We start from the raw sequence: 22,446 nt of genomic DNA, 5'->3' as shown, positions 1-22,446 counted from the left end.
GCTTTGTATGATTTAAATTGACTATGCTAACATCATTTTTTGTCTGTTCAGGTGACCTTTGTGGATACTTAGATCATCAGGATGAGACGAGGGATGAGCGATGAGGAGTTGTAGGATATCTTCACACACATGTCTCTAGATGAGATGGCGAGATTCAGAGACATGGCAGACCAGGAGCTGTCTCGGACATTGTTAGGCTGCTCTATTAGATCTACTTTGGCGCGATCAAATGCTTCAGCTTCGAGCAATCGAGGTCGATGCTCTAGACTTGGGCCAGAGGGAGGGAGTGCTTCAGGGTCAGGGGGATGCTGTAGAGATATGGAGGCAGTGAGCCCACGGTCGACTTGGGATACAAGTACTACTCCTTCCTTTCGTGGTGGTTCTAGAGAGCCTGGCTCAAGTGGTTGCTGTGGAGACACAGATACGATTTCTCCATCTTGTCGTTCTGCTAGAGTTGTATCACCTCCAGGATTTGTCACACCTATGGGGATGTCTACTACGGTTACTCCAGCTTTTTCTCAGCCATCCGCAAGTTGCACCCCTATGGGTGCTACACCGATAGATACTACCCCGGTTGACACACCATATGTACAGGGGTCTCCTAGATATGCCCAGGAGCATGGTCGTCGCAAGTGGGAGAGAACCTATCTTAGGCATACCCTAGAGGGGTATGCCTATCTTGTCGATGATAGGTCAGGAGCCATCATCATGAACGATGAGGGGAGGAGGGTGATGGCTCACATGAGAGAGTTGTGCCAATAAGTTTTTTGGCACAATGTCTTAGATCATTGGAAAAACATACCGGAGGGGAGCAAGGACTACATGGTAGCATCCTTGCATGAGGAGTTTCCGGTTCGAACCACAACAGATAGTTTTTCTACGGGCTAGATGATGGAGTGCATGCGTGCATATATGTCACACAAATGATCAGACGCACGCAAGGCACTCAAGAGTGGGGCTACAAAGCCCAAGTGACTAGATGCAGACGACTGGTGCCCACTAAGCGAGGAGGCTACAGATTCTTCAGGATGTTGGAGTGAGTAGCGCGAGGCAGCGAGGGCATGACTAGAGGCCGGAGCGGTCCATCATCTTAGGAGTGGCGGCCATAGGACATATCTGGAGAACTTTGTAAGTTTTTCTTTTATTTTGCTTGCTTATTTTTTTACAATATCCTTTGTACTAAAAATCATGTTTCTAACCATTAGTATTTTGTTTCTTTTGCAGCACTCCATTACAAATCGCGATCTGACCAGCCTTGAGACTCGATATGCAGAGAGGCACGGTTGCACTGCATTGATTGACCGATTGTATAGACGCGGCAGCCCTGTAAGTCACTCATCTTTCTTGCTCATAGTTACCATGTGTAATTAGAATTCATTATTGTATGGTGGATTGATGTGCAGTTGTTTCTTTTTTTGCAAAGTCCGTTCGATGCTCCCTTGTGGCGAGATGAACTTTCAGATGGCGAGGATGTATAGCTTGCCCTTGGATCCCTCGAGCTCACACACCCTTCTTTTTTGGTCACTTGATTTGTGTACACATTTTCTATGTAGTAGTGATATCTTGCCATTATTGCACCAGTCGCTTTCATTATGAGATCATGTATTTATTTCATGTATCAGTGTTATGATTTAAGTACACTTTGTCTTTATTTACACAAGCATTGACACTGCCACAATTTTTTTTTCCATATTACCGTCACTATTAGCATCGCAAATTTACTGCAAGCATTGTTATTGGCATCCTTATTAGTGTCGCAAAGCGTCGTTATCAACATCGTTATTTGCATCGGTATCAGCATCAGAAATGTGACGCTCATACCGACGCAAATAGAGATGTTGATAATGTAACGTGTCCACTAGAATCATCCAGGACACATCTTAGCAGTCCATCGGAAAGGATGTCTAGAAAGCTCCGCCCGGTACTCCCATGGAATGTTACGAGAATTGCAATCTAGGTCTTCCCGCGTCTGCCACGTAGCGGAAGTATCCTGGCCGTTCCCACTTAGGATTGACCGGAATTAGGGTTATTCTGATTGGTCATTATCTTACAGCAACTAGCGTCGGACCCAAGCGTACTACTTTACGTAGAAACGCCAGATCCAAAGCGGATTTACGCTGCACTTGGTTCAAGGAGAATGGGAAACGAGGGGGATGCAAAGCTCAACCTCTCTGCCATAAGGCATAGTCCCATTCCGTTCCCCTAAAACAGCGTAAATCAGTTAAGACATAACTCTAGGTTATTGCTTTCATTATTCATTTTCTTTGACGATCATTCAGTTGTTCTTCGAGATTTTAAGAAAAGTTCCCGGCTAACCAAGACCACCCAACCGTAGGACGGACCTATGGCCTATCCTCCGCACTTTCCTTGGTTTGTTTTAGTTATGTAATTATCTAACACATTAATTTTGACATGTAACAATCAGCTTCTTTAATTAATCCGTTAAGCATTGGTTCCTTCACGTAATCTTATCGCGTGACATAGAAAAACAATATCAAACAAATTCTTTATTATCATTTCATCATTTTATCTTTGAAATACAAGGAGTTCCGCTCGTAGGCTTGTCCATAATCCGCCCGAAGGCTATCCAGTAATCCATAGGGATCACTATTCCAAGCTTCCACCCATAAACTAGTATGCGGGCCTCGAGATCCAATCCCGAGTCACGTTAGCCTCTTGTGCAGCACCCGGAAGGCGAGGGATTTACGGCCAGAGCCCCCCTGGCACCCAAGCGTCCTCCTGCTCCAAGTAGAGCTCAACGGAGAGACCTCTCGCGGCGGGTTCGGTCCACGTTCCCGATGCGGTCAACAACCCCCTTGGTTAGGGTCAGGCAGGCAGTCGGGGGTAACTAAAGCTGCCTCTCCCTTCAGGCCTTAAACCTGAAGCATTAGATATCTTTTTATCCCTTTAGTTCCTTGAGTAAACAATGCAAACAGTGCTTTCTAAACTCTTACAGGCACAATCATTTCCAGTGGTCGTTTATTTGGCCAACAACTAAGGAGTGAATCCTTCTCTCCGAATGCATCCAACACTCGATCCGGGATCAATTGCAACTTGGCAAGATCCCAAAGAGTTTGTTTGTTAACCCTTACATCCTCGGGTTAGGGCCATACCCTATTAACCTAGCTTAACCAATACCTTAAGTTCTATTAGCAGTAAATATGTTATTCCAATTTACTGATTCGTCTTTTGCTTCCAAGCAATTGTCTAATCCACTTATCTTGGTCACCTTTCCCAAGAAAGGGGCTATATCAGGATGACCACTCATTCTCTTGCAAGATAAACTTGCGCAAGAATCTGCCAATCTCATTTCGAGGAATTTGGCCATTCCCTTGTGGTCAATCCACAAGGTCATGCAACTCTGCAACTTGTTGCACAAGTGTCACATCTAATCCATGGGACTATTTTACCCATCGAATGTCGTCTTCTAATTACAAAATCATGATTAATAGGAAATAGGGTTAGGGTGTCCTCATATCCAATCCATTTCTGATTGCACTAGGCCAACCTTGTCGGTCCTAGGGTTCCAATTCAAACCGAGTTTTATCCTTTTAGCGAGCGACCCTTAGGGTAACAACCCTAGATCGTTTCTCGCAAGTATGTCCTATTTTCGCTACATTTTGTGAATGTGGGCAGGTCTTTAGGGTATGAGAGTTTCAACTTGGCAATAAGAACAACTAGGTTACGTCCTCAACGTTCTAAATCCTAGTTAGCACTTGGGATATGTTTGCTTTGATTTAACCATTTCTAAGCGACTCCCTCGCGGTTTAGGTGTTTAGGGTGAACTAATCTACTTGTCTCTTCTTGAAGATTTTTACGATACCATTCTCATAATCACATGATTCATTGCCTACATATGATTAGATTTACCAACCCTAACGTTCCTGGTTAACATCAAGGCATAGGTTAAGTTACGACATAATTTTCATTGACCCTTCTAAAACATGCATTTCATGATTTATGCTGCTAGGCTTTTGGGGTCTATGTTAAAATGGACCATGCAGCCTTTTCCTAATTTTATTTCTGAATGAATTATTCGTAGGATAAATGAGCAATACACCAACTTTCGTAACTACTTACGTAATTGATTGAGATTTATGCATTAAAAAAAACTAAAGTTGACTTATTCCAATTTACAATCCATGCCACACGCAAATTTCTAGAATTATTTCTAGGCTCTTCTATTTTCTACGGGATTAATGACTTTCCCTAATGAATCATTCAATGAAGATTTGTCTAAAAATGCAACATGGGATTAATCTTTCCATGCTTAATCAAAGGTGCACTTTAACAATTTTTGACCTTATAAGGATAGGCAATAGGTGTTCTAGGCCGTCACTTTGATAAGCACGCAAGGGAAACTACTAATAAGGTCGTGAGATGCATAGATAATTTACGTTATTTTGTTCATCATGTTGGAAATACCAATGACCACTTCATGTCATGAGCTAATTATTTCAATAGTCAATCTATTTCCAATTGCATCTAACTAGGCTAGGTGAATTTGACATGCGTAGGTGCTTCCTAGTCCATGAATTTATCGTGCATAATGCCTTACTTTTGCGACGAATCAAAAATAGTAAATACCTGGAATTGTGGTGAAATGTCCACATGGATGTTAGGAGACGATCCTCTTGCGGTTGCGCCTTGTGCTTTCTTAGGAGTCATCGCAAATGCGACCTTTTCGTTTTGGAATAAATGGGCTTTTAAACCCACTAGAGGGGCAATAACAAAGGCCCATGGGAAGGGTTTTCGAACTCGAGCTAGTGGATGCTTGTGGGGAACCCAAAGGGGGGAAAAAGCCTTAACTCCCGGTTTAAATGAGCTTTTCACACGCCCCTTGGGTGAAATGGAAAAAGGGGGGAAAAGGGGTGTGAAAGATCTTAAAGAGGAGTTCTTGTGTGGGGGAGGAAAGGGGGCTTAAATAGTCCCCCCCCTTAGAAGCTTTTAAAGCTTCTAGATGAAGCACGTGGGAATTGGGATAGGAGATGGCGGCAGGCGAACTAACAGATGGCAGTGGCGGCTTCATGAACTCCTCCCCTCCACGGCAGCTCCTCGAATTAACAGCGCAAGCGACTCCTCCCTCCTCACAACAGCCACACAGCCCTCCTTCACGGCAGCAAGCATGGCCTTCAGCGCTTCCTCTCTCAAAGCCTTCTCCTCCTCTACCGCAGCGTCCCCCTCTGCCGTTTCCCTTTCTTCCTTCCCTTCAAGCCTTCTTCCTCCCACTTGAGTGGCAGCCTTACGCCCTCCTTCTTTACGCCCATGGCATTTATATAGGTGAGGGGAGGGGGATTCTCCCTCCACTCTCGTGGCATCACGCATGCCTTCGGCCCCCTCCATGAGCTCCAATGTGGTGCTCTGTCATCACGCCTCCCCTAGCTCTCGACAGGTCATCGTGCCTCCCCTAGCTCTTGACAGGTCATCGCGCCTCCCCTTTCAAGCTCCAACAAGGAGCTTAGTGGTTCTTGCTAAACCCTTCTCCTCCATGAGGAGAGAGGGATTATTTTAAAAAAATTTGCTATTATCTAACTTAAGAGGAGATTCATATGCCGGAATATTACAGAAAACGACGGTAATACCGATTGTTCTATGGCATCGCCAATAATGACTTTTTTTGTGACGATGGGGACAAATTTCTTTATTTACATTTTCGTCGCTTTTAATGTCGATATCAGGCATATATCTTGTAGTGGTGTAGAATTTCTTTTAATAGTGCATTAAATCTTTTCTTTTTTATAGTATGTAATATTTTATTCTTAGTGTAGTTCTTTGGTAGAGCATTCTACATTAATGCATTTAGAGAAGCGTGTCAAAGTGTGGTTATAGTGTAGTTAGTTGCACTAATAAACACCTTATAAACATAATTATCAACTGCTATATTATGTAGTTAGACTAGAAATTGCATTCCATAGTTATACTTGTTCTTACTTGAGATTTTTATGTATCATTTGTCTTAAAATGTACCATTCAACCTCAGGGAAGTTACTATATCTATATCCTCTAGATCATGTGCATTCAAGACCTATTCATAAATATCCTTATTTGTGAATTTTTCTTGAATAAAACATAAACCTTTTTAATTCAATTTGTAAATTATCCCTTTATATTACACCCTTCTGGATGTAAAAAATATATAAAAATAATATTTTTAAAATACTTTATTTTGAACCTACGTGATGCACACATATTGATCCGGGTTTTTTACAACCCGGATTACTACCACAAAATTTGGCCAAAGCCCCTATCAAGAGCTTACCATATCACTTTGGGTTTACTCTTCAAGCACTATGTATGCTACATTGCTTCTCGATTATGATAACTTTAGCAAATGGGGGGAACAAGTTCTTAGGAGACATGTCAATGTAAAGGGTAAAAGGAATGGTTATCTTAGTGAAGATGAAAATGGATTACACCTAGGAGTTGAGTGATTGCATAGATTTTTCAAAGGACTAGCCTCCAACTACACATGGGCTCCACCTGCATCACTAAGATTTGGAATCTATCACCATAATTAGAGGACACCTCACCCTAGCACACAAGTCAATATCCACATCATGGTGTCACTTGGATCTTACACAAAAGCTTACAAGCATGGACCCCTTTTGTCATATGCTTATATGTATTTATATATATATAGGGGACTAAAGTCAAAGCAGCTTTTGGAAGTCGTTTTTTATAATCTCAATAACTCCCAAGAAAAGGAAAATTTCAAGAAAATTCTCGCTCAAACCGATCGGTTTCGACTTGGTCTACAAAGTTACAGAAGAAACTTTTTTCAAATTCTTCACGGATTTGAAGTTACGAAGGCACAGACTGCTGGCTATATGCAATTTTCTTCTCTCTTTCACCACACCAACTTTCCACTCTATCCTTCTTGTAAATATATTATAACAATATGCTTTGGGCATCCATCTCTTGTAATCTAGCTCCATTTCTCTATTTTGTCTACCACCACCCTTGGCTTCTTGCATTACGACCAAGGTGGGGACTTGTCCCATCCACTATTCTCCATATTTTCAAAGATGCTATACATCATCTATGATTATGTTAATCAAGAAGATTAGCTTAATCTAATCCCTCATGGAGGCTATATAAAGAGCCTATGGAGAATGAAGAAAACGAGGGAGGACAATGAAGGGCCCATGAGAGCACTCTAGAATACCCTCATCTCTTTGAGGTGAGCTATAAGTGAGTTCTTTTATTATGTAGCATAATGGCAAGCTTCCTCTACCTCTTCTCCTATTATCTCCCTCTCTTCTCATCTTCTCATTCCATGTAGCATAATGGCAAGCTTCCTCTATCTCTTCTCCTATTATCTCCCTCTCCTCTCATCTCTCTCCCATATTCTAATATGGTGTCTAGTACATATATTCTCTCTTGTAAATTTGTGTCTTGGTTCTCTTGATTCTCTTTGAGAAAAAGAATGTCCTAGCCCATCCTCCCTATGGCTAGGTGATGCCCCTCTTTAGTTCTCTTAGTGAGGATTGGAGGTTGAATGGGTAAGAGGCAACCTGTTCATCATTTCAGCCCTCATTTTTTGTGCCCCCGCTAAGGACATTCTCAACCACAATTCTCTACCTCCTTATGTGGGACGATACAACACATGGTGGTGCATCCTCTACAACAAGTTCCCCAAGTGGATCTTCCTCAACGCCTTCACCAACTGTTTTTGAAGCTGGTCGAAGTCCACGACTCCCACAATGGTCTCCCAAGGAAGCCCAAGAAAGGAAGTATGCCTATCAGATGATGGCACATATGCGGTTAAAAGGTGTTCACCTTAGAAATTCCATTCTCTCACAACGGAAAAAATCATGTTGCCATCAATTGCTAGGTTCTCATAATTGTGGTGAGTGTTTTGCAAACAAAGTGAAGGCCCTTCCGAGAGGTCCTCGTCTCCAAATCATCAAATCCCTCTCTCTCTCTAGCCTAATCCATATCAAAGGAGGACAACTATGCATGAACGGTGTGGAGTTTTGTAGAAGTGCAAAGTATAAAGACTACATTCAACTGTTGATAGCTCGAAGGTTGGGTGTGGTTGAAAAGGTGGATATCACACCTTATGAAATATATGTCGCCGAGGATGGACACACTAAGGCAAGAACAATCACTTATGAGAAAATTCTCTATATAGCAAAGTTGGTGGGTTCCAGAAAGATACACTATGGAGAAAATCCTTGATAATTCAAGAAAGTGCATTCCCTCTACTCCCTTAAGTAGTCTCCACTCATGAATAATAATAATGGCCCGAATTTCTACACCTTCCACTCTGTACAAAACATCCGAGTTAATGTATGCATCAATAGGAAGATTTTCTTCCAGCAGCGCCTTGTCATGTACTTTGGGGCTGAAGGATTAAGGGAGATTCTTGTATCACCAGAACCTATAATCTTCCCAATGCTAGACTACAATGCATCCTTCAATGTACATGTCTTTATCTTATTATAATAGTTTCTCATGAATCACCATGAGTTGTATGGACCTATCCATCCACTTGCTATGCAAACTGTGCATATTGTAGCTAGCACAAAGCTTAGATTCCAAGGCATTATTAGAAGCATACTGGGGCCTAGACATCTTGCTGAAATCAATGCATCTATGAACCCATTCATCCTTCCCCTCATTAAATACAACTTAAGTCTAGACGTTTTCATCTTCGTACTCTACTAAGGAAACATGGCATTTCCAAGTTTTTTTGGGCACAAAGGGGAGAAAGCTCTAGACTTTTTGGATGACTTAGAAATGGCCTTTCTAGTCACAGGCCGGGATGATGAAGCGACCAAATTACGGGCCTTCCCTTTAGTTCTAAAGGGTGATGCTCGAGTGTGGTATCAAGCTCTCTCGAAGGCTACAAGGGGTAATTGGGAGGATCTCAAGACCTCATTCATGCACAAGTACCAAGATACAGAGCCACATGAAGATATTTGGAGACAACTCTTAGATATTCGCCAAAACTTACCAGGGGAGTACCAAGCATATGAAGGCATGCTTATAAAATTGTGGGATAAATGGACAACCTCCTTAGCCGAGGGAGAAAGAGTACCTGATTGCCTTAAGAAAGATTTTTTTCTAGCGCGACTCCATCCTCTACTAAGGGAGAAGGTCAAAGGAAATTTTCCCACATCCTATGAAGAATCAGTCACTTATGCTAGGGAGAAAGATAGAAAATTGAAGTATCAAGCCCAGATGAAGGGGGGAGTTGAGCCCATACAGGTTTTACCAACCATGCCAAGGCCTAGAGAAATAGCAGAGGCCCCACCTGAACCGGAGATGCCATAGCAAGAGCTCCTACAACGCATTACTAATCAACTTGAAAGCCTTTCATTAAATTTGGTTCAAGGAGTATGGCCCCCTCCCCTCATAAATGAAGGCAATCGAGGTCCAAGGAGACAAGAAAGAGAGTATGTTTGCTATAATTGTGGGGGGACTGGCCATGGTATGTACTTTTGCCCTCATCCTTGGCGTTTTCCAGGAAATGGGTTCCAACAAAAAAGGAGGGGACAACAAGTGACACCACCTAGGGAAAGGTTTGTTCCACCGAATCCAGGGCCTCCACCACTGGTTCAAGTTCTCCAGCATTCTTGACCACTTGCAGAGGTGCTGCCCTTTCCTATCCAGCCGCCAGAGAATCATGATGTCAGGATAATTAGTTTAGATGAGAGTGATGTCAAAGGGAAGGCCAAAGTAGTAGAGGCTGAAGCAATGGCAGTGAAGAAAGCGCGTAGAATTGAGAGAATGGAGCCTACACCACCAAAGGAGGTTGAAAATATGGAAGAGGAGGCAGAGTCATCAATGGCTGCAAAGACACACAACAGTAAAAAGAGGAGGGCTCTCTCATGCCGATATATTGAGCCATATGATTTTTCCCTGGGTAAAAGTACTAGAGTTTATGATTTGCTTGCTGATGTGAGGAATCAAGGGCCAAAAATTTCATGGCAACAATTACTACATCTATCTCCAACAGTGCAACGACAATGGTCCAAGATGGTAAGCATTAGACCCATGAAGAATAGACATGTGAATGCAATCCAGGCTAGAAAGATGAAAGATATTGTGCTTCTAGTGGAAGCCGAAATCAATGGGCAGAGAGTGTCAAAGACATATGTGAATGGAGGTGCAGAGATTTGTATCATGACGGAAAAGCTGATGCATCGTTTGGGATTAGAGGTAAATGAAACTACTAAATTTGGGGCCAAAATGGCTAACAATGTAGTAGTAAATTGTTTGGGAGTTATAAAGAAAGTCAAGGTAAAGGTGTGTGGAGTGCAATTGGAGCTTGACATGTATGTGATGCCAGTGAAGGGGGACGGTTATCCGCTCATTCTTGGGCGACCATGGCTAATGGGAATGAAAGCCAGACAAGATTGGGAGATAGGGGCTTTAGAGCTAAGGCCACAAAAGGGGCTGCAGAAAAAATGAAAGAGCACTATCTACAACATGAAGGAGGGCCGACAGGAGGATCTTGTGTTAGAGACCATTGCTGATGAATGGAGTTCCAGCGAGGGTTGGTCATCTATGACAGAGGGAGAGTCTTCTAATGAGGAGGAAAAAAGCTCTCTAGAAGTGATGGGGATTACATTAAAAGGGCCTTCTAGTAGTGAAATTCCACAGCAGCTTCCAAAGGTCGAGAAGAAGGGGTTAGAAAAAATGTTGGCTAAGGATCTATCAGTTGAGGAGAAGGCAGCCTACATGGAAGTGGTGATAAAACACTCTGCACTTTTTATTTCTGATTATGAATACATCATAGGTGTGACAACAATACAACATCACATTAATCTAAAAGAGGGAGCAAGGCCGGTGGTGCAGCGACTACGACGGTTTGGAGTAGTTCAACAAAACGCTCTACTCACTGAGGTGCAACGACTTTTGAAGGCATGCTTCATCTATCCAATAGGGGACTCAGAGTGGGTTTCACCTGTGGTGGTGATACCCAAGAAGAATGGAAAATGAAGGATTTATGTGGACTACAAGCCGCTAAATGCTGCAACAAAGAGAGATCACTTTCCTCTTCCCTTTGAGGATGAAATACTCAACGAGGTGGCCGAGCATGAGAGATACATTGTTTGTGATGGGTATTCAGGTTATTTCCAGATCCGAATAGCTAAGGAGGATCAACAGAAGACCACCTTCATTACACCTTGGGGTTGTTTTGCTTACAAAGTAATTCCATTTGGATTAACAAATGCCCCAGCTACCTTCCAATGATTCATGAATAATGTCTTCCAGCCATATTTTGGAAAATCCATCAGGGTCTTTATTGATGATTTTTGTGTTTATAGTTCTAAGGCTCTACATCTAGGGAAGGTGGATGAAGCTTTCAACCGACTCGCACAAATGGGAGGCAGTTAAACCATGAGAAGTGTCGCATTGGCAAAAGCAGTGTAACTTTATTAGGGCATGTCGTAAGTGAGAGGGGCATTGAAGCAGATCCAAACAAAGTTAAGGCCCTATTGGTGGTGCCATCACCATCTTCTATGAAGCAATTAACCTCTTTCATTCAAAAGGTGTGATATATGGGACGGTTCATTCATCTCCTTTCCCAATTAGTATTTCCACTGCAACAGTCAACCCACTCTGCGGACCTCCTGTGGAGTGATGAAAGCGAAAGGTGCTTTCACGAGGTGAAGAAGACTCTTAGCACCTTCCTATAATTTTATAGCCTTGCTGGGATCAAGAGTTTTTTGTTAACCCGAGTTTTGGGAAAGATGCTCTAGGGGCAGCACTAATACAAAAGGATGCTAAAACTGGCCTAATGAGACCGGTTTACTTTTCTAGTAGAGTAATGACAGCATCAGAACGAGGGTACAAGATGGTCGAGGTGATGGTTTTTTCTTTAATGTTTGCTGTAAGAAAGTTTCGTCCTTATCTTCTCCCTAGGCCATTCATAGTGATCACGGCGGAAGAGCATTTTCCCTATGCCTTACAGCACATGGATGTTTCAACCAGAATCGCTAAGTGGGTGATACAACTCCAAGAGTTTGACTACACCTTCAAGGTGGAGGATTCTACTCGAGCTTGCCTAGCTGATTTGTTGACCCATAGATGTCATCAAAAGAAGGAAAAAGAGAAGGAAAAAGTAAAAGAGGAGACACCTCCTTTTGAGGAGCCGCCACGGGTGGAGAATGCCCATGCCCTCTACTTTGATGGGGCATACAAGCGTATTAAAGACAGAGCGGCAGCAGGAATAGTGGTGTTCAGTCCCGAAGGTGACAAACTTTATGGAGAAGGTATCAACTTGGAGGATGTCCATTCTAACAATGAGGCACAATATCAAGCCTTGCTTTTAGGTTTGAGGTGGTGTCTCTCACATGGTGTCACTCTACTTAATGTTTTTGGGGATTCTATGCTAACTGTTAAGCAAATAAAAGGAATCTGGGCTTGTAAAAATGATAACTTAGCAGTGAAAATGAGGAAAGCTAAAACTCTCATGAGAAAGCTACAGAAAGCCCAAATCTATTTTGTGCCAAGACGCACAAATGGCGATGCAAATGCTCTAGCAGCTGAAAAATTGAAAGAGGTAATGGTGGGCATCATTACAAAAAAGCTTCCCTTGTTTTAGGGTAAGTTTCAACTACAGGATGTGCTTTATTTTCTTGAGCATGGTGAGGCACCTACACATATGAGTAAGAGTGAGAAAAGGTGGCTGGCTACAAAGGCCACTAAATACCGCTTGATAAATGATGTGTTGTATTGCAAAGGAAAGGATGCAGTGCTTAGAAGGGTGTCAACATCAAAGGAGATTATGGATGTGATTAAGAGCTACCATGAGGGGGTTTGTGGCGAACATTTTGCTCAAGAAATAACTAGCAGGAAGATTCTCCAAGCCGGTTTTGTGTGGCCTAGTCTACATCGAGATGTGCAACATTGCTGCCGCACTTGTGATTGCCAAAAGGCCGGACCAAGGAAGCTAGTGCATGAGGAACAAAATCCCATAACTACATATGGCCCTTTTGAGAAATGGGGGATTGATGCAATAGGGCCACTCCCACGAACTCAATCTGGCAAGGAATACATCATAATGGGTGTGGACTACATGACGAGGTGGGCAGAGGCTTCAGCAACTAGTAGGATCACAGCCCAAGAAGTGGAAAATTTGTGTTTGAAAATATTTGTTGCAGGTTTGGCACACCTTTGGAAATTATCTCTGATCGGGGTCTTGGTTTTAGGGCGAACCTAGTAGGGGAGCTAATGGAAAGGCTAAAAATCAAGCACATGCATTCTACTCCCTACTACCCACAGTGTAATGGTTTGGTCGAAAAAGTGAATGGGATGATTTGTAAGATAATTACGAAGCAAGTACACATGCACCCCAAGCACTGGGATAAAAAATTGAGTGCAACTCTTTGGGCCTACAGGACTTCATTTAGAACCTCACTTGACTATACTCCATTTCACCTCGTCTATGACCAAGAGGCTTTGCTTCCTATAGAGGTGGAATTGGCCAATTTGCGTGTTTTAGTAGCCAATCGAGAGAAGAATCAAGATAAGAAGTTAGAGGAAAGGATCTTGGATCTAGAGAGGCTGGAGTTAGAGAGAGAAGCAGCAGTCCAACACTATTCCATGCAGGCTGAAGAGAGGAGAAAGACATTTAATAAGAAGCTGGCTAGAAAACACATAAGGGAAGTATCACTTGTGCTACGCTATGATAACCGCTTTGATAACAGAAAGGATGCTAAACTTGTGTTCAAGTGGGAAGGGCCATTCATGGTCATAAGGAGATATCAAAATGGCAGCTATAAGCTAGGTGACATGGATGGGACGGTTCAGAAGACAAGGGTAAATGGATGGTGACTGAAGCCTTATTTTCAAAGAAATATGAACACTTTGGAGCAGTCATTCAATGAAGATCCACCAATGAGGGGATGCAATCCTCCTTGCTCTATTGGACCATCATTATCAAGCTAGAGGCATGAATACCTCTAGTCTAAGGGGAGAGCTAATGATCCAGGTTTTTTACAACCCCGATTACTACCACAAAATTTGGCCAAAGCCCCTATCAAGAGCTTACCATATCACTTTGGGTTTACTCTTCAAGCACTAGGTATGCTACATTGCTTCTCGATTATGATAACTTTAGCAAATGGGGGGAACAAGTTCTTAGGAGGCATGTCAATGTAAAGGGTAAAAGGAATGGTTATCTTAGTGAAGATGAAAATGGATTACACCTAGAAGTTGAGTGACTGCATAGATTTTTTAAAGGACTAGCCTCCAACTACACATGGGCTCCGCCTGCATCACTAAGATTTGGAATCTATCACCATCATTAGAGGACACCTCACCCTAGCACACAAGTCAATATCCACATCATGGTGTCACTTGGATCTTGCACAAAAGCTTACAAGCATGGACCCCTTTTGTCATATGCTTATATGTATTTATATACATATAGGGAACTAAAGTCAAAGAAAATTTTAGAAGCCGTTTTTTATAATCTCAATAACCCCCAAGAAAAAGCGAATTTCAAGAAAATTCCCACATTTCGTGATCGATTTCAACCTGGTCTACAAAGTTGCAGAAGAAACTTTTTTCAGATTCTTCACAGAGTTGAAGTTACGAAGGCGCAGACTGCTGGCTATATGCAATTTGCTTCTCTCTTTCACCACACCAACTTTCCACTCTATCCTTCTTGTAAATATATTATAACAATATGCTTTGGTCACCCATCTCTTGTAATCTAGCTCCATTTCTCTATTTTGTCTACCACCACCCTTGGCTTCTTGCATGATGACCAAGGTGGGGACTTGTCCCATCCACTATTCTCCATATTTTCAAAGATGCCATACATCATCTAGGATTATGTTAATCAAGAAGATTAGCTTAATCTAATCCCTCATGGAGGCTATATAAAGAGCCCATAGAGAATGAAGAAAACGAGGGAGGACAATGACAAGCCCATGAGAGCACTCTAGAATACCCTCATCTCTTTGAGGTGAGCTATGAGTGAGTTCTTTTATTATGTAGCATAATGGCAAGCTTCCTCTACCTCTTCTCCTATTATCTCCCTCTCTTCTCATCTTCTCATTCCAAGTAGCATAATGGCAAGCTTCCTCTATCTCTTCTCCTATTATCTCCCTCTCCTCTCATCTCTCTCTCATATTCTAATATGGTGTCTAGTACATATATTCTCTCTTGTAAATTTGTGTCTTGGTTCTCTTGATTCTCTTTGAGAAAAATGATATCCTAGCCCATCCTCCCTATGGCTAGGTGGTGCCCCTCTTTAGTTCTCTTAGTGAGGATTGGAGGTTGGATGGGTAAGAGGCAATCCGCCCTCAATATATTCATGAGTAATTTACCCAAGTATTCAACATATTATATAATGCTCTATTAAATGCCCATTAAACATGCTATTAAACACCTAGTTAAATTTTATTTTCTAACTACTAGGATAAGTTTAATGAAACTTTAAGATAATTTTATTTCTACTTTGTAAATTAAGCTATTTTTAGGATCAACTAGTTTATATCTAGTTTTGGATCTTTACTTTGGAATACTTTTGTTAGATTCTATGTATAGATGGAGAAACATCATAACTAAGTCCTCAATTTTTGGATCTTTACTTTGGAATACTTTTGTTAGATTCTATGTATAGATGGAGAAACATCATAACTAAGTCCTCAAGCTTGATAGGTGGTATTCATCAAAAAGAAATTTGGAGTTTGGTGAAGCATGTTAGACAATTAAAACTTACTAAGTGTGAATATGTTATAAAAAACTAAAGCCATGTGCTTTAAGATTTATATTGTTGAAATTGCATAATTGACAAAACCTATTAAAGGCTGCTCAAGGGTGCATTCATCATCATGGTTGTAGCACCATAGCATTATTTATTATTAAAGAAAATTTCACTCTAAACCCATCAATTGATGTTGTCATAGCCCAATACCTCTGTAGTTTAGTATAGTTCCAATTTTTTGGGTGGGTAAGAGAGTTTTAAAAACTAACACTATGATAAGGCGTGATTACCCCATGGGTCACAGAGTGGGCAAGGATGTGGTCTATGCACAAAAGGGTGTGGGAGTCTACTAGATAGTGTAAGCCTTGGGTTCTTTGAGCCATAATTTTTCATTTTAGCCATTTAAAATTGGCTATGTAGATCAAGGAGTTGTGATCCCTATGGTCATATTTACTATCCCACCTATACCATTGAACTTGCAGATGATACTAATGCCAAACACTTATTTCCCTATTCTCATGGAATTACTAAATGAGAAGATTTAGATGGGTATTTTAGAGCCTTAATCAGCCCCTTACTCGAATAGATGGTTCATTGTATCTAACATAACTAAGACTTTGAGATTCATTTAAGATATGCAACCGGCTAATAAGATGACCATGAGGAATGTGGGAGAAAGTCTTATTGTTGATGAATTTGTAGAGGCATTTGATGGAAGAGCAATCTATTCCTTGGGAGACATGTATTCTAGCTATAACCAATTCTAGTTATTAGCAATTGAAATTAAGGATATTAGCACTATGAAGACACGTTGTGTTTAATACAGTGACTTGTACTCTACCACAAGAGGGAACAAACTCTGTGGCACACATGATGAATGCTATGAACAAAGTGTTGAAAGTTTATATTCCTCATTTTATTATGCCATTCTTAGATGATGTTCCTATTAAAGGATTTGTAGAAGAAGAGAAACATGATGAGTTGAATGATCAGGGATGTATGAAACTTATTGCTAGTAACATTGCAAACTAGGATAAGATTCTAACTAGTCTCAAAGAGATTCATCTTACTCTTTCTTGTCAAAAGTCTATATTTGGATCAGATGAACTACTAATTGTAGGACATATGTGTGGGCTTTATCGCAAAAAAGCCATTTTTATTTAACTTTCATGTTGTTGGTGGGATACAAGAGACTTATTATTCTACTTCAAAGATGTGAATGTTTTAAGGGGCATGTGTATTCTACCTCATTTGAATACCTCACTTGACATATGTTGTAGATGTTATTTATTAGTTGTTGAGAAAAGGGAAAAATTTTCAATGGGAAAGGATGCATATAAAAGCTATGAAACAAATGAATAAGGTATTGAATACTGCACCTACCTTAAGGAAAGTTGATTATAGAAGATGAAGACTTCATATGATTAAATTTCATACTAGCCCTAATAGCATTGGCTAGGCAACTGGTCAAGATGATGATGGGGTGAAAGCATGCTATGTTGCACCCATTTAGAAAAAATTTTGGCAAGAAAAAAATCAAGGATGCTAAATACACTTATAGCACTAAAAATGGCAAGAAAAAAATATTCAAAACTTGGACAAAAATAACGGAGGTCTATAGTCTGTATGTGCATGGTAGTTTGTGTTACTACTACATAATGCTATATGCTTACAAGATGTAACAAAAAGTGGCAATGTGGTTGAAGAACCTCAATATGAAATTTTCAAAACAAGTCTTCTTTATTGATTGATTGTAATGCTATTTAGCATACCTTGCAATTAGCACATTTCATATGTCTGCTTTGCATACTAGATGTTTATAAAACTCCACCTAAGCTTTTACAACCAAGTTGCATTTGGCATACATATGTATTAAAAATTTAGCAATAATCATATATTTTAGCAAACATGCCCTCTCTCATTATCTCACCATGTATTTGCTGCCCTTTGCGCACTACTCCAATCCTACCACATACTTTCAAGATGTAAGCAAATGTAATCATATTTAGAGTGGTTAAGCCCCCAAAAGCATTCATTCAAAATAATTAAGCACTTGCTAAACATGCCCAAACTAGAAAAATCCAAAAATAAATGTATTTCATAATATTACACCCCAAATAGGAAGCTTTATGCTTTTGAAACCAAGCCACATCTTCATTATATCAATTGAAGCATTACTAACATCTTTTTCTATCAATTGTAGAGTAATCATCTATGCCTAACTAGGCCCTTGTCTACCATCTAAGCTGCCACAAGCTTTCAACATTGTAGAGGCAATATCAAGCTAACTACCAAGACCCACGGATCGCTTATTGTTTAAGCATTTCAAGCAAGCACTAATTGCTACCTCTCACATAGCCGGCATGCTATCCCTCTCTACAAGTGTAGTGAGCTTACCTTGATGCCCGATTGAGTCACTTCCTCTCTCAAGCATTCTGATAGCTCCACGATTCCTGATGCAAGCTCAAGCGTCCTCAAGCCTCTTCCTCCAAGCTCCATCCTCCATAGCCACACGTGACATGAGAGAAGAGAATAGAAGAAGAAGAAAAGAGGAGATGGAGGAGGGCTTCACTTCCAAGATCCCTCACCCTCATAACCCCACTCCCTCATTCACTCTCACTCCCTCCCTCAAGCAGTCACATGTAAGCAAGAGAAGAGAATAAGAAGAGTCCACTTTACCACACACCAAATAATGAGCTCTCATTTACTTTTTGAACTTTATATACAAAACCCTAAATCCCTTTTGGGAATTCATCCCCTTATCCCCTTTTTTACATGGCCTAGGCCCTTTTTCCCAATGCCTCCTATCTTTCTAGCTTCCTTCCTACTACCCATCTACCTTTACAATTTGCACGGGTGAGAGCCTGACGCTCATCAAATAAATCATGGTGTGCCTTGCTCTCTTTTACAAAAGTATTGACTTGTGCTTTTTCTTGTACGCCTCTCTCTTGAATTTAAGGCTTTCTTACACTTCTTGTGTTCCTTGATTTTTCTTGGCGTGCCTTCGTCTTCCATTCAACTTTTTCCTTGGCCTTGTCTTTTTCTTTAGATTTCCCACCTTATTTGTCTGAGGGTTAACATTACTCCCCTCCTAGTTAAGTGCAAGTCCCATGGCACTTGTTGGTGGTGATTTGGACGGTGTTTCTAGGGTGGCCAGGGGCTTCTTGTTGTTGTATACAAATCGTGTTGTGGGGTGTGTTGGAGGGATTTATGGAATCAAAATACCCTTGAGTCTAGAATGAACCCTGGTTTTGAAGGGATTTATGGAACTGAAAGGCACTTGAGTTGGGTATGAGCCCTGGTGTGGTAGGGATTTATGGACCTGATGGAGGGATTTATGGAATTGAAAGGCCCTTAAGTCTCGAATGAGCCCTAGTGTTGTAGGGATTTATGGATTGGTTAGAGGGATTTATGGAACTGGGAGGCCCTTATGGTGGGTATGATTCGTGGTGTTGGAGGGATTTATGGAAGTGAAAGGCCCTTGAGTCTAGAATGAGCCCTGGTGTTGTAGGGATTTATGGACTTGTTGGAGGGATTTATGGAGCTGAAAGGCCCTTTGCGATGGATATGATTCCTAGTGTTGGAGGGAGGTTGATGGGTGGGTCCATATTTAAAATTGAATATGGTGCTAGATGGATCCTTGCTTGGAGGATGGCATCTAGAAAGATCCTTCTTTGAAGTTTAAGATGGTGTTAGATGGATCCGTCATTTGACCCTCCATGGTGGCTGAGTTCTCCTGTAATGCTCCAAATGAGATTCTACATTCACTTTGCACTATTCCAAATGAGCTTCTACATTCACTTTTTGATTGGAGCGGTCTCGTCCGCCCCTTGCTTGGTTGTGCTTTGCTTGATGATGGCACATGGCATAGGATGGAAAGTGCATTGCATGGATGATGGGGCCTTTGGAGGTAGTGGCAGGGCCATTGTTTGTACCTAGAAAGAAAAGAAAGGTGCATTACTTATGGGGTTTGTGCCTTACTGTGGAGTGCATGGGGCCGATCTTGTGGGACAGGGAGGAGGTGGGTCTACCTTTGGCAAGCCCTTGGTGGTGTCACACACTTGAGGACCTAGTTGATGCATAACGGAGGTGTGGTGCAAGGGGCCTAGGGTGAAAGGTCTAACCGTAGGGAGTGTTACCTCCCTAGGTGTGTCTTGCCCTTGATGTGCCATGGGCATGAAGGGGGAAATTAAAATGAGGCTAGGGGGTTAGGGATGAAGTGAGCTGACCGAGGCCATGGGATGCACCTAATTTGAGAACCCCTAGGTGTAGTGATGTGTAGTCTTTTTTTTTTAGTTACATAGTCGTGATAGAAGCTAATCTTTGTCGTCAAAGTGAGGTCAAGAAGGCGGCTTAGTAGATTTATTAAGGAATCAACGGCTTTGGAGATACCTATTGAGATTTAGGTGGACTTGAAGGTGGTGGTGGAGAGGAATGGATGATTGCAGTGGGTGAAGCAGCTATCATTCATATCCTGTAGTAGGGTGAAGCAGCTATCATTCATATCCTCTAGCAGTTGAAAGATTGAAAGAGGTAATGGTGGGCATCATTACAGTAAAGCTTCCCTTGTTTCAGGGTAAGTTTCAACCACAAGATGTGCTTTATTTTCTTGAGCATGGTGAGGCACGTACACATATGAGTAAGAGTTAGAAAATGTGGCTAGCTACAAAGGCCACTAAATACCGCTTGATAAATGATGTGTTGTATTGCAAAGGAAAAGATGCAGTGCTTAGAAGGGTGCCAACAGCAAAGGAGATTATGGATGTGATTAAGAGCTGCCATGAAGGGGTTTGTGGCGGACATTTTGCTCAAGAAATAACCAGCAGGAAGATTCTCCAAGCCGGTTTTGTGTGGCCTAGTCTACATCTAGATGTGCAACATTGGTGCCGCACTTGTGACGATTGCCAAAAGGTCGGACCAAGGAAGTTAGTGCATGAGGAACAAAATCCCATAACTACATATGGCCCTTTTGAGAAATGGGGGATTGATGCAATAGGGCCACTCCCACGAACTCAATCTGGCAAGGAATACATCATAATGGGTGTGGACTACATGATGAGGTGGGCAGAGGCTTCAGTAACTAATAGGATCGCATCCCAAGAAGTGGGAAAATTTGTGTTTGAAAATATTTATTACAGGTTTGGCACACCTTTGGAAATTATCTCTGATCGGGGTCCTAGTTTTAGGGCGAACCTAGTAGGGGAGCTAATGGAAAGGCTAAAAATTAAGCACATGCATTCTACTTCCTACTACCCATAGTGTAATGGTTTGGTCGAAAAAGTGAATGGGCTGATTTGTAAGATAATTACCAAGCAAGTATACATGCACCCCAAGCACTCAGATAAAAAATTGAGTGCAGCTCTTTGGGCCTACAGGACTTCATTTAGAACCTCACTTGGCTATACTCCGTTTCACCTCGTCTATGGCCAAGAGGCTTTGCTTCCTATAGAGGTGGAACTGGCCAGTTTGTGTGTTTTAGTAGCCAGTTGAGAGAATAATTAAGATAAGAAGTTAGAGGAAAGGATCTTGGATCTAAAGAGGCTAGAGTTAGACAGAGAAGCAGCAGTCCAACACTGCAGGCTGAAGAGAGAAGGAAGACATTTAATAAGAAGCTGGCTAGAAAACACATAAGGGAAGGATCACTTGTGCTACGTTATGATAACCGCTTTGATAACAGAAAGGATGCTAAACTTGTGTTCAAGAGGGAAGGGCCATTCATGGTCATAAGGAGATATCTAAATGGCAGCTATAAGCTAGGTGACATGGATGGGAAGGTTCAGAAGACAAGGGTAAATGGACTTATTTTCAAAGAAATATGAACACTTTGGAGCAGTCATTCAGTGAAGAGCCACCAATGAGGGGGTGGAGTCCTCCTTGCTCTATTGGACTATCATTATCAAGCTAGAGGCATGAATACCTCTAGCCTAAGGGGAGGGCTAATGATCCGGGTTTTTTACAACTCGGATTACTACCACAAGTTTGGCCAAAGCCCCTATCAAGAGCTTACCATATCTCTTTGGGTTTACTCTTCAAGCACTAGGTATGCTACATTGCTTCTCGATTATGATAACTCTAGCAAATGGGGGGAACAAGTTCTTAGGAGGCATGTCAATGTAAAGGGTAAAAGGAATGGTTATCTTAGTGAAGATGAAAATGGATTACACCTAGGAGTTGAGTGAATGCATAGATTTTCCAAAGGACTAGCCTCCAAACTACACATGGGCTCCGTCTGCATCACTAAGATTTGGAATCTATCACCATCATTAGAGGACACCTCACCCTAGCATACAAGTCAATATCCACATCATGGTGTCATTTGGATCTTACATAAAAGCTTACAAGCATGGACCCCTTCTATCACATGCTTATATGTATTTATATATATATGGGGGACTAAAGTCAAAGCAGCTTTTGGAAGCCGTTTTTTATCATCTTGATAACTCCCAAGAAAAATAGAATTTCAAGAAAATTCCCGCAATGCCCAATTGGTTTTGACCTGGTCTACAAAGTCGCAGAAGAAACTTTTTTCAGATTCTTCATGGATTTGAAGTTACGAAGGCGCAGACTGCTGGCTATATGCAATTTGCTTCTCTCTTTCACCACACCAACTTTTCACTCTATCCTTCTTGTAAATATATTATAATAATGTGCTTTGGGCACCCACGTCTTGTAATCTAGCTCCATTTCTCTATTTTATCTACCACCACCCTTGGCTTCTTGCATGATGACCAAGGTGGGAACTTGTCCCATCCACTATTCTCCATATTTTCAAA

The sequence above is a fragment of the Lygodium microphyllum genome, chromosome 26, assembly GCF_053477565.2.
Source record: "Lygodium microphyllum isolate KBCC chromosome 26, Lygodium_microphyllum_v1.1.10, whole genome shotgun sequence".
Classification (NCBI taxonomy): domain Eukaryota; kingdom Viridiplantae; phylum Streptophyta; class Polypodiopsida; order Schizaeales; family Lygodiaceae; genus Lygodium; species Lygodium microphyllum.
The sequence above is the reverse complement of the archived record's forward strand: the minus strand, read 5'-3'. Positions refer to the sequence as shown.